General features: G+C 46.7%; 1 pseudogene; it reads right to left on the minus strand.

Moving 5' to 3' along the window:
- Positions 1-1,190: 1,190 nt before the first annotated feature.
- On the minus strand, positions 1,191-14,342 carry LOC136567103 (ceramide synthase 4-like; annotated as a pseudogene).
- Between the last annotated feature and the right edge of the window lie 1,820 nt (positions 14,343-16,162).

Here is a 16,162-nt window from a genome sequence, read left to right on the forward strand (position 1 = left end):
CTGGAGACTGTATAAGTCTTTTGAATTATGAAATTCTCATGTGTCATTTGGAGCTTTTAAAGAAAGCATCGTACTTGAAGGGAGAAGGTACATTAATTCATGGGCAAACCCTTACACAGGGATCCCCATGAAGGGTCTTTCACCTCACCAAAGGGCAGCTAGTGGGGATGAGGTGACATCCTGCTCAAGGCTGATGTTCCATGAGAGAGGGTGACTGCCTGCCTTCCAGCATTGCAGCCTGCAGACCCAAATTCCAGTGTCCTTCAAGTGAAAGCTGGTTCAATGTTTGAGTTACATGATGTCAGGCTGCCAGCAAGCTTCAAAGATTTTCCTACTGACATATGGTCTGCTAGTGTAAAAAGATTTCAGGCAAAATGTACATAAAACAGACTTTTTTGGGTGTAATTAATTTTTACATTTACTTAAAATTTATTGTTATGCTATAAATTCTGAAAATTAGAACTTATGCAAGAAATTATAAGATGAAGCATCATCCAACTCCTAAGCTATCCAGGTAAAATGATAGTGTTGTAATGCTCCTATTTTCCAATTTTAAAACTGAAATCTCAACAAAATTATTACATCCATATAGAAAGCTTTCATTTATTATGTATAATTTCTGATAGAAAAAAGTGCCTTTGGAAGAATTTAGTTCCTTTCCATTTTAGGAGACTTTTCCCTGAGTGGACATGCAGTAAGCAAAATCTTCTAGACATCAGAGCTATTTTGAATAATTCATACAGAAAATACAGCTTGTGTAATTTAACCTGGCCTTAGCTGCAGAAATGGTTTATCCCAGAGCCTGACCATTTTATACTTCCCAAGTGAAAACTTATTTGCCATTCAAACCAGTACCTTTCACACGCAAGTCCTTTTGTGGGGTGGCTGGCAATGAATGCCACTGTCTTTTGAAACTGCAAATTGGTTAAATCTTCCCCAGTTTTAGTTTATTATCTCATGAACCTTTTGGGAAGGCTTTCAGATAATCACAGATAGGAGTCATATCTTCAGCAGCTTGTTCAACCCATCTTCTCTTTATACAGTGGGTCTTTGGCTAGTATACCCTTTTCTTCCTGGATTAAAGGCTATAGAGTAATAGTAAAAGAATAATCCTAATAGAAGAATTATAGGAAACAACTCCTGAAGTGACTTAACTGCCTATAGATGTGATGAAATTCACCACCTAGGCCTCAGGCACACTGCAGTGAAACCCTGTCCAGCCTCTCTCCCAACTCCTGTTCAGCCTTCCTGCATTCCAAGCACTGCCCTGGATCCTGGTGTTTTGCAGCAAGCCCCGTGTTATTCTTTGTTCTTTGCCAGATCCTCTCCTTGCTCTTGTCACTCTCTTTGGTGTCACTTCTGGCATCTTGTCTTTTTGGAAGAAAAGAAAGTTTAAATTGTATTTAAGAAGACTAGTCCTATATTCCTTCACTGCCCTCAGGGCGTAACATGGCAGCTAAAATAAAAGAGGTGTGATCATGTCATTAAAGCCAGTGCCTCATTGTCCCTGCATTGGGAGATTGACTTAAACTGACAGGTGTTAACTCTATTATGGTTTCACCCAATTTTTCTCGCCCTGATAATGTGTCTTGTAATATGATTTCCTGAAAATAAGTTTGTATTTATTCTACATATAGTTGTTCAGCATATTTTTCTATGCAATATATTACTGTTGAAGCTGTGAAAGCCAACAGAGATTTGTCCAGCAAGCATATGCACTGGACTCCTTCTTTTGCTATTGTCTACAATCCATGAGCGTGTCTGTCTCAGGTTACAATGTAAGATGTAACCAAAAGTATGTATTCTATCATCATCTTCATAAACTGTTAAAAACAGGCAGGGCCGTGTTCTTTATCTCTTCCATGACTCAGCCCTGATAACACCTCCTGGGGATATCTTCTGCTAATGGGCCATCAAGTCTCACTGCATGACTCAAAAATTACATCATCTCACTGTGCAATGCTCCACCCATGGGGAGGAACCAAGCATTTCTACCCGGGTATAATCTGAGTTTGGAACACCGTGAGGAGCCTTACCTACTAGATTCCAAGAGGAGAAGAGCTTCATAACCTCCCTGGACCTTCAGAGGAAGACCAGACCTTTCTACGGGATCAGCACTTCAACAGAACCACATCTATCACTAAAAGAGGACTGCAGCCACCATTTAATGGGACTGCCACCACCACCCCGACTAATAGTGTGTCAGGTTGTATCCTGACTGTCAGTTTAAGCCAGTGTTTTCTGCTTTTATTTTAATTTTCCTATTAAATTGTAGTTCTTACTTGAAAGCTCCCACAGGTTTGTTTTCCAACTAGTAGGTGTCCTCCATCATTTCCTCAGAAAAACTGCTTTTTCTTGTAATTTAGCTTTGATGAAGGGGTAACTCAAGGAAGTTGAAGGCATAGCACCAACATGGCGGAGAGGTTTTTTCTCACCCCGTGTCCTCAAAGCTTTCACAAAATCTTCTCAGATGCTCCCTCAATGTCATCTCCCTCTGTTAGCAAGGCAGGCTAGGGAGCTGCCCTCTCTGATGACATTTGTCCAAGTGAACCCTATACAAACTCCGGCATGAACCAAGAGCCTGTGGAAGGCACCCAAAACTCAGAGATCCAAATACACAGTGTGCTATCTGCCAGGCTTACCTGTTTGCTCCTTCCTTACTCCTCTTTGGACATACCAACAGGTTGCAGTTCTCTGATACTACATACTGAGAAGCCATTAGGTGGTGAGGAGAAAGGTCTGTGGATGGCTCCCATGTCACTAGAACATAGCTGCAAGCTAGAAGTGAGCTCCTGCTCTGATCTTTGTGAGATAAGGTATCCATACAGCTCCCAACATATGCCTTAAGAAGCTGTTAGCTGTTTGTGGGGCAATCTCATTTCTCTCCTTCCTTCCTGCAGGCAAGTAGGAGTCACCCTGAACCTCACGTTCTCTCATGAGCAGTGGTGGCACAAAGGAGACAAAGACTTTTCATACCTCACCACAGAGGATGACATTGAAGATCATCTGGATGATCACACAGGACCAGAAAATGTGTAACAACTATAGGATCACCAGGAAAGCATGTATGAGACAGCTTATGGGGAACAACCAAACTTTTGTAATGAAATAATAATGTACGCTGTGGGAAAGAGAGGGAGAGGCAAATCAGAAGACACAAGAGTAAAGAAAGCAGGTTAAGTATCTTCAGACTTACAAGGATCAAGTGTCTTTCTGCAGAATGACTTGGCTGAGGTGTTCCCAGGGCAGAGCTGAGCTGAACCAGGATGGCACCACCAGGCTTCACACTGTGCCCAGCTCTCACAAAGCAAGTCTCAGAGGACCTGCTGAAGCTCTGTATTAAAATCACCAGCAATGCAATAGGCTTTGCAAACAGGTCAGTTATCAGACACCTGCAATGCTCCCTTAGAAGAGACAGGAACTGGCAACATTTCTCCTAAACTAAATCTTAAGAGGAACAATGGGGAAAAGTGAAACCATAAGGAGACCTCACTTAAATAAAAAGATAATGGCTTTTTAAAATGAATTTAGGGAAGAGTTAAGGGCGCAGATGACCAGCTAGACACAGCATTATTTTTAACAAAAGTCACAGAAAGTTGGTATCCTCAGTGATGAGAACAGAAAAGAGGACAGCACTGGGTTGGAAATGGAAAGCAGACAGGACAGAGAGCAGTTCAGCACAGGAGAGAAATGATGAGTTGCTAGTATGTCTTCCTCCACAAATTACCTATGACATGAATATATTGTATGCTGGGAAACCTTGTTGGACAGAGCATGTATTTGCTCTGCACTTGCCTTCCTCGATCTCTGCTGCTTGCTGTTGGTGCTGAGACGTGCTGATCTCAGGGGACCCTTAGTCTGACACCTCTTACCTTCTTTGTCCTTACATTATGGTACAGCAGTTTGGGATTCTGGGACTTCACACTTAGTAGTGGAGACAACTTAAGTTGTGCTTATTCTCAGGAAAGTTGCCTCAAGCTTTTAGTGCTTTTCTCTCTAAGGCAGACATATGACCACCATGTTATGAATATGAACGAGGCCAAACTGTCTCTGGAGAAACAGGTCCTCGTTTATTAAAATAGCTGCAAGGAACGGAGTACCTAGGATAAGCCACAAAGCAAGCCAAAAACAGAACAGTGCGCTATCCCAAGTGCACTAGGCCCCCTGCACCAAGCAAGTTTCCAAAAAGAACCCTGGTTCAATCTAACTTCCTCCATTTATAGCCCCCTTTGAGTCCAGGATTGGTCCATTTTTGATCCACATGGTGATTGGTCCATTTCCAGGCTTCTCATTGGTCTTTAACACCGTTCATTCTGGACCAATCATTTCTGCAGGGCTTCGAATGATTGGTCAGATCTTCCATCCAATCCCTCTTCGACCTCGCCTTGCCCCGGCAGACCACCCTTCCACCAAACCCTGGACCCTTCTCCTAGAACATTCTAATAACCCCCTGCCCACTCTTAACATAATACAATTAATATAACATAATTAATACAATATAATTGAACTATACCCTACTTTAACATAACTTTTACTTATAACAACCAGAATGTGGGACTTGTCATGCAAAGTCAGCCTCATAGGCATCCAGACTAAATGGCAACATGACCATAGTTCAAAACTCAGCATCTTCAGTGGTGGTATGCAGCAAGGGTAGGGACAAAGGACAGCAACAGAGACTTATCCCGTTCTGTGTGTATAGCATGCCCTATTTTTAAAATTCTTCTTGGTGTAACAAATGAAATGTTTGGTTTGAAAGAAAACAGAAAGATTAGACTATAATGCTAGTGTTGTGGAATAAGTTTATGGGAAGTTAGTCACTATCAGCTTTTCCAGGCAGCTTGGCAAAGGTAAAGAAAAAAGAACAACTTCAGCCCAGTTAAAGGCTGGAAGAGCTGCCAGATGTGTGTATCCAAAAGCCGTTCTCCAAGGCTGGTACCTGTGTGTGGCTTCTGGAGGAACCATTGCCATTGCCCTCCCAGCATGCCCTGAATGCCTCATGATTTTCTTGTTTTATTTCAGATCCATGGTGGGCAACTTTAAATTTACTGTGCTGTTTTTTTGGTTTTTTTTTTTTTTGGTATACTAATTGTATCTTAGTAGACCTTGAGCTTTAAGGCTTTTTTAGTCTGTTAAGAATTTCTTGGGAAATTCTGACCAGTATGGTCTGCACCTTCTCTCTCTAATAGGAACCAGTGTTTATAACATTAGGAGTGGGAGAAGAGGAGCAGAGGCTGTGGCTCTAGATTAATTAGTAGAATTAATTCATTAATATAGTTAAAACCCTAGGGCTTTTTTTTTCCCCCTGTGTGTTCTTCTGTTCCAGTTGAATTAATTTTTGAACTTGTAGTGTTCTGTTCTCTGCCTTTCCTCCCTCAGCATGGAGGGTCACCTATCCAGGAACTCTAACAACGCATAACACCCACATGCAGAGGACATCAAAATGTTATTCACATTAATGGGAAAATGACAAGCCAGGAGATGATGAAAACCACAGCAAAACCATTAAATACTCGTCACAGACCCACTTGTATTCCAGGTAATGGAGTATCCTGGCAAGCTGTAGAGAAACAAATTTCTGTATGTCCCTTGTGCCTGTGTTTCCATCTAGGGGCTGAGGGATTTCCCACATCCTGCAAGGATGACCAGGCTTGTAGGGATGTGTCCTAGTCTCTTTGCATCCAATTACCTTTCCCCAAGAGCAGCAGAACAAGTACTTCCTAATTTCTCTGTCACCAACTCACGTGTCCCACTCATGGGCACTGCATTGACATGTGCCATGTGTAGCAATGTGCACAGCTGCCAGGGCTGCCCACAGGCATGAGCACAGGCCTGCAACTGGGACAGCGACTTTTTACACAGGCAACAGTTTTAAACTCGGAGAGATTTAGATTAGATGTTAGGAAGAAATTATTTACTCAGAGAGTAAATAATTGCCAACCTGGCACAGGTTGGCCAGAGAAGCTGAGGTTGCCCCATCCTTGGGGTAGGTTGAATAGGTTTTGGAGAAATCTGATCTAGTGGAAAGTGTCCCTGCCCATGGCAGGGGGGTGGAATGAGATGGGCCTTAAAGTCCTTTCCTACCCCAAACCATCCAGTGATTCCATGATTTCCAGGTGAGGGTAACACCCCTCTAAAATATAACCAGAGGCATCATGGACCAGCATGACTACCATCCCAAACCATATCATATTGTCACAGTAGGAGACAAAGGTCAAAGTGATGGTGGCGATGTGGTGGACAATCTGTTCTTTAAAGTCCTGTCATGAGAGGAGAGATTGTCAGTCTTACTTTGCCCTGGCGGCATCTGATCCTGCACAGTGCTGCTTCACTAGGATGTGTCAAACATCTCCACAAATCATCAGTGCTCCCCACCACACTACAGCTCTCTGAGGTCCTGCACAATCTCAAGAAGAGGATTTTGTCCTTTATGCCCAGTTTATGGAAACCCAGATAAATACCCATGAGACATATGTAGGTGCAAACATGCTGTAAGATGGATTTTTTTAAGTTTTCGTGAATCAATCTGCCCTTCCAACATTGCTTTCTTAATACCCCATATTTTCTTCCAGATGCCTCCTCTGTGTATTGAAGGCCTTTTGTAATGACAGCAGATTGCCCTTGGCCTGGGGCAGGTCCTACCCATTGGCTATAATGGAGGAGCTCTTCAATTGCCTGTGCTTCTTCAGCTGACTGTGCTGCAAAAGTCACACATACATTTACAGGACCCTCATCAGGGCAGGGCAGGCCAGGTCCCTCCCATCGGGGGGCACAGCCCTGTGGTGCAGGCAGCACCTGAGAGCTGGGAAAGGCTGTGATGTTCACCCAGTGCTGACCCTTGACCAGCCCTGGGCCCCCAGCACTTCCCCAGCTTGGCAGACAGGAAGGCCGTGCCACACACGAGCAGGGCCCAGTGCAGGGTGCTCTGAGAGCTGAAGGGGTTCACATGCACAAGGGGCTTCACAGCAGCACTTGTGCCTTCTCCTTTGCACCCCCAGGGAGCTGACAGTGGGGCAGGGGCATAGGGGGCTGACTGAACCATCTGGTTGTGCTGTGGTCAATCACCTTCCTCTTCACATGCAAGGGCAGGGTGGCCACCAGTGAGCAGTAGAAGGAGAGCTCCAGGAGGTAGAACCAGCCCAATATGGGTGGTGGAGGCTGTAAGACAAATGACAGGCAGTGTGACAGCCCTGCCTAGGCCTGGGTTCAGGAGAGGGGAAGAGTCTTCCTCTTCATTCAACCCATGTTTGGGACAGCAGGTGCTGGTCATGCCTAAATTTTCCTGTTCCCACTGACTTAACTGTTTGCTGATGTACTGACAAGTCCAAAGCCAGGACTAGCCCTGGTCTGTCTGCAACTGAACTGGGAGCAGCTGGGGTCTCCCCTCTTCAGAGGCTCAGACACCTCATCTTTATTCCTGCTTTGAAGTGTCAGATGTCCTGACCACTTTTTGTGGCACAGACAGCCGCTTCCAAAAAGTCTTGGGTGACAGAGAAAGTGAGAAGAGGTGCCTGCTCTGAGCAGAGCTCTCCATGGGCTGTCATGTGGGAGCACATGTGAGGAGCTCATCAAGCAGGTGTCAAACTGTTTGCATAATGCATAATGTGAGGATGAGAGACCAGAGGGGTGTTGAAATAAGACAGGTGGATATAGTGAGGTATGAGTATAAAGCTTTTTGTCATAAGGTGGTGCTGTCTCCATACTTGAAGGTTTTCGAAAGTAAACTGGAAAACCTAAAGTGGGAAAAGCCTTAGGTAACCTGATCTGATCTCACAGCTAAGTTCTGCAAGCAGGAGGTTGGACAAGAATCATTCTTATCTCTCTTCCAATATGAATTATCTTGTGATTCCATGTATGTGCTGCTCACCTGTTGTGGAAATTTCAACCAGCACTTGGTGTGGTTCCAAAACCAAGGCTTCTGTGCATAGAGAAGGCAGCAGTAAGAACCCAGTGCCTTTTAATGACACATGAAGACCATGGGAAGAGGTATTGCAAGGACTCAATGTACCCATGCTAGATCCAATCTGGCTCTGAGCTTTGGAGAAACTGGTTGGCAAAATGCATTTATCATTAGTGAATGTACAAGATGTCATAGGGAAAGTTTTTGGAGCAGTGGGCAGCAGCCACAGTCAGGACAGGGTCTGCTCTTGTCTGAGATGCAGGAGCTGTGTGTAGATATCTGTGGGGAGCACTTACACCAGGATCTAAGACAAGAACAGCAGAGTGACATCACTGACAGCTAGCCATCTCCATCCAGGGAGAAGGGAACTTCTGAATCAGGATTGGGGATGATTCTGCTCCATACCCCTGAATTTGTCCTTCTTTGGCTTTGCACCCACAGTCATGACCACCCATCGTCTTTGGATGGGCTCTTTAAAGTGGCCTGGGACCATCAGCCTCATTTGCAATGAACAAAGAGCCCTTGAAAGGTGTCACTTCACAGCATGACCCTGTTCACATGCTTACATCATACAGAAGAGCCAGTCCAGAGAAGAATGAGGTGAAATAAAATGTAAATCTCCAATAAAACAGAAAACAAGGAATTAAGACCTCCTCCAGAGTTGAAATAGCTCCCCAGGCTGTGCTCAGGATGCCCACAGGGGAACCTGTGCTTGTGTGGACAGAGATTTGCAGAATCTCAGCTCTGCTGGCACATGGAAGCATGTGCTTCAGGGTATTCCCTGCCCAGCCAGGCTCTGCTGAGATCCACCCTTTGCCCAGATTCCTTGGGCATTCCATCAGTGCTAAAGAGGATGCAGTAAGACTACCAAGATGACTCTCCCTGTCTCCTTTTGTTGTGTGGATGTTTGTAGATCACCTATCAGATGCTTATACACCCCAGACAGTGGAAGGCAACAAATTTTTCTCAGTGATGGCACAGGAATACTGGGGCGTTTATAAGTTTCTTCAGAAATGCTGCAGTAGGAAGCAATGCACAAGCTTTCAGGTGGAGAGTATATTTTTTTAAACATAATAACATGATTCAAGCACAGAATAATTTCTTTTTTAGAGGGGGAAGAGGAGTAGATCTCTTACCTGATGGGGGTCTTTATGTACATATAGCCTTAAACCTCAAGGTGAGAACCAGAGATAACTTGATTCTCTTGATCAAGACACTTGGTGACTCCTCTCTCCACCATGACTCCATGCATTACTAAGATATGCAGGAAGATTTAATATAAGAGAGCAAACAACTTAGGGAAAAGGAAAGCTGTCAAGATTTTGGTGCTTTCTTGGGTTGTTCAGTTTTAACCTCCCTCTTTCATGGCTTGCACTGCCTCCTAACTGCACTTCATGGATTAATTTTCTGTCCAACCATCCATGCTGACAAGATCTTAAAATTTTAATTTTGTATCAAAATCACCTTTGAAAATAAGTTTAACACATTTTACAAGCGGCTTTTGTGTTCAAAATCCCTCTGAGGGATTTTGAGATTTAAACCTGTTCTCCATCAAGGCCAGTAGACTCTGTTGAGGCAAATTTAACTTTTCAACGGTAAGTATGGGAAGCTGGCAGTGCTGCAGTGTGGCTCTGTGTGCACTAAGGGGACCTCCCCTCATGGGACAGAGGCTCTGCTCGCAGCCACAGCAGCTCCCTGGGAGTGGGTTTGGGGTAAGGACAGGACAGAGGATGTTGATGATGTGCAGGCCTGCTGGAGGTCTCCATCACCAAAATCTAACCCAACTATCTGGCCTCACAGAACTTCTTCATCAACCTGGGGTGGTCCTGGGCCCCCTGGTCCTGAACCAGGTCTCCACTTTCTGACAGGCAGGTCACTTTGCTTGGCCAGTGCAACCAGCTCCTCCCGGAAAACAGAGCAGGGAGAAAGGACTGAACCTTCTGGGGGCTGTCATTCCCTGTGAGGGAGGAGGAGGGCCTGCTTCTGCCTGTCTACCTCTGCCCAAAGTACACCTTTCTTTGAAAAAATTCTATCAACTCTGTTTGCATTTGTGAACTCCCAGATTGTTTTGGCCATTTTAAAACTCCAATTCAGACATACCTCAATGCAGGTTCAGAAGTAAGCACAGCCTCTCCCTGGTTAAATTTTGTCACCTGTACACAATGGGATGTAATGTCTGGCTATAAAAGTCCAAATACATTTATTTTCATCTCTGATACAATTTTGGCTTATAATTATCAGCTATTGATAAAAGCTGAAGATAAAAGAAGTTTCAACTTGGAAAGATAAAGAAATAGACACACGGTTCACTCCATAATGTCAGTAAACCATTCAGCTGTTGAAGTGGCAGTCACAGGCTCGAAGGCATCAATTCTATCATTCTCATTTTCTTCATGAATTCCAAATAACATGATGTGCTAAATAGGTATGATTCGTGCTGACAAAATTGAAACAGTAATCAATATTGATGCAGTAATTAATACTTGGAAATAAAACAGTTAAAAGTCGTAATGCCAAGAAAGAATGGGAGAGGAGGGGTTCCACCCCCCCCCCCCCCCACCCCCCCCTTCCTGCAGATGTTCAAGGACAGGAGAAAATAACAAGAGATAACAGTTACTAAAAATTAACAGAAAGAAAGGGAAATCTGGTTAGGTCCCAGGAAAATGCCAACTATAAGAGATTTATTGCTTTGATGCTTAAATGTAGTAATATGTTAGTCTTGGCTTACATTGTACTGGCTTGGTGCACAGGTGTAACCCAAAGGTGAATTAAAGGACATCGAGGAAGAGGAGAGGCCTTCATCAAAAACGACCTCCAAAGACTGGTGCGACCACCAAAACGAGTGGTGGAGCATGCGCGGTAAAGGTGGTGATGAGGGCGGAGGTAGAAGTGTGATGAATCGAAAATGGGAGGAGATGGCATTGACACATGGCATAAAAGGGGGAATCTTCATTTGGCAAGCTTGTATGTGAGGTGGCAAGGGTCCAGAGCCCTGCACTCCGTACCCCATGGTTATCTTTTGCTTATGCGCTATTATTGGAACCAAATTATCCCTTATTTTTTATCAAATTATATTGTCAATATATATTTTCTAAACTATTCAATTAAAATTGTTGCTACCTAAAATAGTTTGGTTTTTTTTATGATGGGATAATTGGGCAAACGTAACAATGATAAGAGTTAAGGTTTATAAACTGTGATTAAAATTAATGTAAAGATGAGCTCATGAGCATTTTATAATTAATCTGACAAAGCTTCATCATGATTACAGTAAATTATTTTTTAAAATCAATGCATCAGTGTGAGTCATGATCCAGGCCCAGAGACTGGTGGTGGATGAAGCTAAATCCAGCTGGAGACCAGTGGTTTCCCCCAGGGCTCAGTTTTGAGGCCAGTCACATTTAATATTTTCATCGATGATCTGGACGAGGAGATCAAGGACACCCTCAGTCATTTCACAGATGACACCAAGCTGGGTGGCATGTTGATTTGCTGGAGGGCAGGAATGCTCTGCAGAGGCAATTTGACAGGCTGGATCAATGGGCCAAGGCCAACAAGGCAAAGGGCCGGGCCCTGCCCTTGGGTCACAAGAACCCCATGAGACAATCCAGGTTTGGGGTAGAGTGGCTGGAAAGCTGCCTGGTGGAGAAGGACCTGGGGGTGCTGGTCAATAGTGGCTGAACGTGAGCCCAGGTGTGCCCAGGTGGCCAAGAAGGCCAATGGCACCTGGCCTGTACCAGCCACAGTGTGGCTGCAGGACCAGGGCAGTGACTGTCCCTCTGTGTTAGGCACTGGTGAGGCCCCACATCAAGTCCTGGGGTCAGTTTTTGGCCCTTCACCCCAAGAAGGTCACTGAAGGGCTGGAGCATGTCCAGAGAAGGGAGCAGAGCTGGGGAAGGGTCTGGAGCACAAGGCTGATAAGGAGCAGCTGAGGGAGCTGGAGGGGCTCAGCCTGGAGAAAAGGAGGCTCAGAGGAGACCTTCTCGCTCTCTACAACTCCCTGGCAGAAGTAGAACAAGATGAAATGGCCTCTAGTTGTTCCGGGAGAGGTTTAGATTGGAAAAACTTCAAGCCCTGGCACAGGCTGCCCAGGACTGTGGTGGAGTCCCCATTCTTGAAGAGATATAAAATACAGGTAGATGTGGTACATGGGGACATGGCAGCGCTGGGAGAATGGCTGGACTTCATGATCTCGGAGAGCTTTTCCAACTTAAATGATTCTGTGATTCTGAAGGACTTGGAGTTCTGCCAAAAATAAGCAGCCTTAATAGACTCTACCCAAAGGGTAGAGCCAGAGCCAGCAGCTGTCACAGCAGCTGCTGTGTTTGACACGCAGCAGGTCAGGGGTGCTGGGATTGCAGCTGCTGAACATGTTGGAAGCTGCTGCAATATCTGTTGGTACATCTCTTCCCTGAAGGGTGGCAAACAGCAACTGCCTGGCTTGTGAGGCTGGTTGGCCTGGCCTGGGGACAGAGAGAAGGTGTTGCTTGCCTGGGCTTTTGGGACAGTGGGACACAGGAGACACTCACCTTCTTGGGGGTTCTGCCCAGCAGAATGTAGGAGCCTTCCAGTGTGGCATTGGTCTGAACTTCGGGCCTTCGCTTGTCGCTCACCCCCGTGTCCTGCCCAAGGGCAGAGTCAGGGCTCTGTAAGAGGAAGGAGCTCTGGCAGGAGAGGACCTGTGTGCCCACACTGGCAGCCAGGGTCAGCCAACAGGAAGATGCTGCCAGTGCCATGCTCTGTGCTGGATGTAGAGCCCCAGCACCAGCAGAGTGCTCCCACACCTGGCTCAGGGTACAGCCCAAGGCTCCCAATGCTGCTCCAGTGCACACTCAGGGCTTGGTACCTCTGCTAGGTCCATGCTCTTTCTTCATAAGCACAATGGCACCAAAGCACCAAAGCAAAGGTGGAGTGGAGACAACAGTAACGATGGCTAAATAAGCAATAATTAATTTTGCTGAGGCAATAGGACACAGAGCATGCCTCTGTGTTGGAGTATATGCTGGCCCTCCTTACTGCGCTCCTGAGCAGTCCAGAGGATGCTACAAAAACAGTCTGCAAGTGTCTGAGTGTCCCAGGGGCTCTGTATCAAGGGTACCTGACCACTGTCTGCAGCAGGAGCCAAGGACAGAACACATGGGAATATGCTGGTTCCTGCAGGAAACCCCAACAAAGCTCTAGTGGGAGGCATTGTGTCTTAAATCATGTTGTTTCTAGGAAGCCAAGAAGATGCAACATGCCTTCCCTTCTTTGAGGGAAGACCTGATGACCCTGGAATTAACTCTGGCTCTTCCTACAGCCCTCATCTGCCTCATCTTCTTACATGGCTGTGCACTGCAGGCAGGAGCCAGCACTTGGGGCAGATGGGTCAATGCTCCCTGCCTCCTCCAGGAGAGACCCTCTGTCCCAGCTTAGGGCAGGTTTGCTGACCACAGCTTTGATACTTCATGTCCTCCCCTTTTCCCCCCCTGGAGTCCTGCTGTGCCTGGTGGGAAGCATACTGGCAGTTCTGCCCACAGGGGCACACAGCCCTGCTTTAACTGACCAGCTTCCAATTTTCTGAGCATGAGGTCTGATCTGCACCTCCCCACATGTCAGTCCTTGTTCCTGAAAAAGGGGCTCAAAGCCCTCTCTGAATCCATCTCATGGGATGAGCAATGTGGATCTGCCTCATTTCCACAGACAAGTTCTGGGAAGGTGCTAACCAGTCCTCAGGCTCCCTGGGGGTGACAAGCCTGCAGCTGGGACCCTGGAGTGGATCATCACCCCTGGCAGAACTGGGGTTCTCTGGTGTCAGGAGGAGAAAGTGAGGCAGAGCTGGGCAAAGAGTGGTGTGAGCAAAGAGGTCCCACGGCAGCCCTAGGAGCTCTGGGGTAGGGAGCTCACACAGCACCTTCAGGAGCGTCCTCTAGGATCAGGCTGAACCCTGGCTCAGCTAGGGGCTTCCAGCACTGACATACCCAGTAAATCCCTTATCTGTGCTGCAAGCTGCCTTATCTGTCTTGGACTGTCTCCAGAGGGACCCACCCACAGCTAAGGTGTGACTGAGAGATTGACTTGTCTTTTCACAACTACAGGTACAGGAGAGAGGGAGGGCAGGGGAAAGAGCTGCCATACCATACAATTCCATATGGTATGAAAAGCAGAGAGATTCATAATTCTTGGGGACAATCCCAAGTGCACTTTGTAGTGGTCAGGAGGCAGGCAAGGATAATTCTGGAGCAGCCCTGCAAAACTGGTGGCAATCAGCACAGGAGAAACCAGAGGTGCTGCACTCACCTTTCAAAGATGCATCAAAGATCAATAATGGGGCACCAGGGATGCAGAGCAGGAGGTGCTGAGGCTGTGGGTACTGTATGTCTACAGACCCCTTCAAGTCTTCCCAGATAGCTCCAGGTGGCAGGCAGTATTCATGGTGCCAGGACCCCTCTGACACTCCCATTCTGGTCAAGACGGTGGGCACAGAAACCAATGGCTGCCTGCAGCAAGCAGGTATTAGTAAGGCATAAAGCTCACTGCTAAATCAGGATTCCCAACTCAACAGCTCATCACTCACTGTCCCAATCTCTTGCTCAATCCCATGAGTATGTCAGACCAGTTGAAATATCGTCACTTGTTTTGACATGTCTGTGAGCTTGGAGGTCGGGCAAGATGTCCTAGTACACGAGAGTAACTTAGAGGGTGTCAAGGAGGTGGCTGATTTCAATTTCACTCTGTTTCACAGATGACACCTACCTGGTGACACTATCAGCAGAGTCATCTCTTTTGCCCCCCTCTTTCTTTCCCTCTCATTCTGCAAAGCCCTCATCTCTTAATCAGCTCTGACACCCAGCAGAGGGTGTGGATGGAGGTCCCAGGGGAGACTGTCTACATCCATTAAAATCTTCTGGCATCTTCAAGGCCCCAGCAGTCCCAGTTTTGGTTCCTTCATCCTGGCCAGTGACATCCCACATCCTCTTTGCATTTTGAATCCTCATATACTGAGCACAAAGCTGAGGCACTGCTCCCCAGAGCAGTTCTGGAGTGCTCACACACAGACCAGAACTTCAGGACACCCTTTCTCCTGCACCACCTTCCTCTGCTCCACTCAGCTTCACCTGTGTTCTGTCAGTCTCTCAGCGCTGTGAACTGCAGCAGACAGCCTGCAACACCATCATGAAGAACCTTCATTATCAGCTGATTTTGCTTTGTCTTTCCCTCCCCCTTTTTGGGGGCACCTGCACCGATACAGAGTTGCAAATGACCAGTGTTGGTCTCTCATAGTCAGCTCAGGTGGGTTTCCTCATCAGGCTGGTGAGGGACCTTTCTGAATGCCTTTGCAAAGCTGAGCAGGGTGCAGGTTCTCTCCACTAGATGTGCTCACCAATTCTTTGGGGTAACTCCAGCAGAGTGAGACAACTTCCCCACAGACCCCCCCGCCCTGTGGGGACTCTTTCCTATTACGTTCACATCTATTTCCAAAAATTCTATTGCGGTAACCGTGACTTTAAAAATCCCGCCTGCGCCGCCTCTTTGCCCGGTAGCAGACGGAGCGGCAGGGAGCGTGCGCGGTTTCGCGGCTCGGCGAGCGGGAGCCGCTCCGTCTCAGGGACGCGCTGGATCGGCGTTCAGCTCTGCCAGAGGCGGATAAAAAGGCACGGCACCAACAGACAAGGATGGGAGAGTGTCCCTCCGACCGGGACTAGTCCAGGTTTTATTCCAGAACGCGGAGTAACAGCCAGGGGGAGCTGCCGGATTGAAGGGCGACGGGGGGAGGGAATACACGTGTTATATGGGAGAGACGGGAGCGGGAGAGCTCAGACAGGCAGCGAATGGGAGCCCACCGTGAGCGCGGGCTTTATCAGAGAGACAGGACGGGAAGCCAACCGAGAGAGCTCAAAGGTGGGACCCCAGTCCCCGGTCCAATAATTCCATGTATACCACCGAAGTTTCTGGATAAAAGGGGGGCATTTGGGGATGACAGAAAGGGCACGAGTTTCCAAGGTAACTGGTGATGGACAGATAACTGGGAAAGAGGGGGAATTCCAGACAGAACCATTATACAGAAAAAGGGGGTAACAGAACATTCCAGCTTAAACCGGGGGAGCATAATAACACAACATTCTATCACATATAATACTATCTACTGCTCTGACCAGTCTTCATGTCAGACTACAGAAGGCTGAAGTTTCTTACATTCCCACTGGAACCTTCTTAAATTTTTCTGATAACAAGATGATTTGAAACAAAGAACAGCATTCCACAGTTGGTAGTTGAACTCCT

Source organism: Molothrus aeneus, chromosome 27 (assembly GCF_037042795.1).
Source record: "Molothrus aeneus isolate 106 chromosome 27, BPBGC_Maene_1.0, whole genome shotgun sequence".
NCBI classification, from domain to species: domain Eukaryota; kingdom Metazoa; phylum Chordata; class Aves; order Passeriformes; family Icteridae; genus Molothrus; species Molothrus aeneus.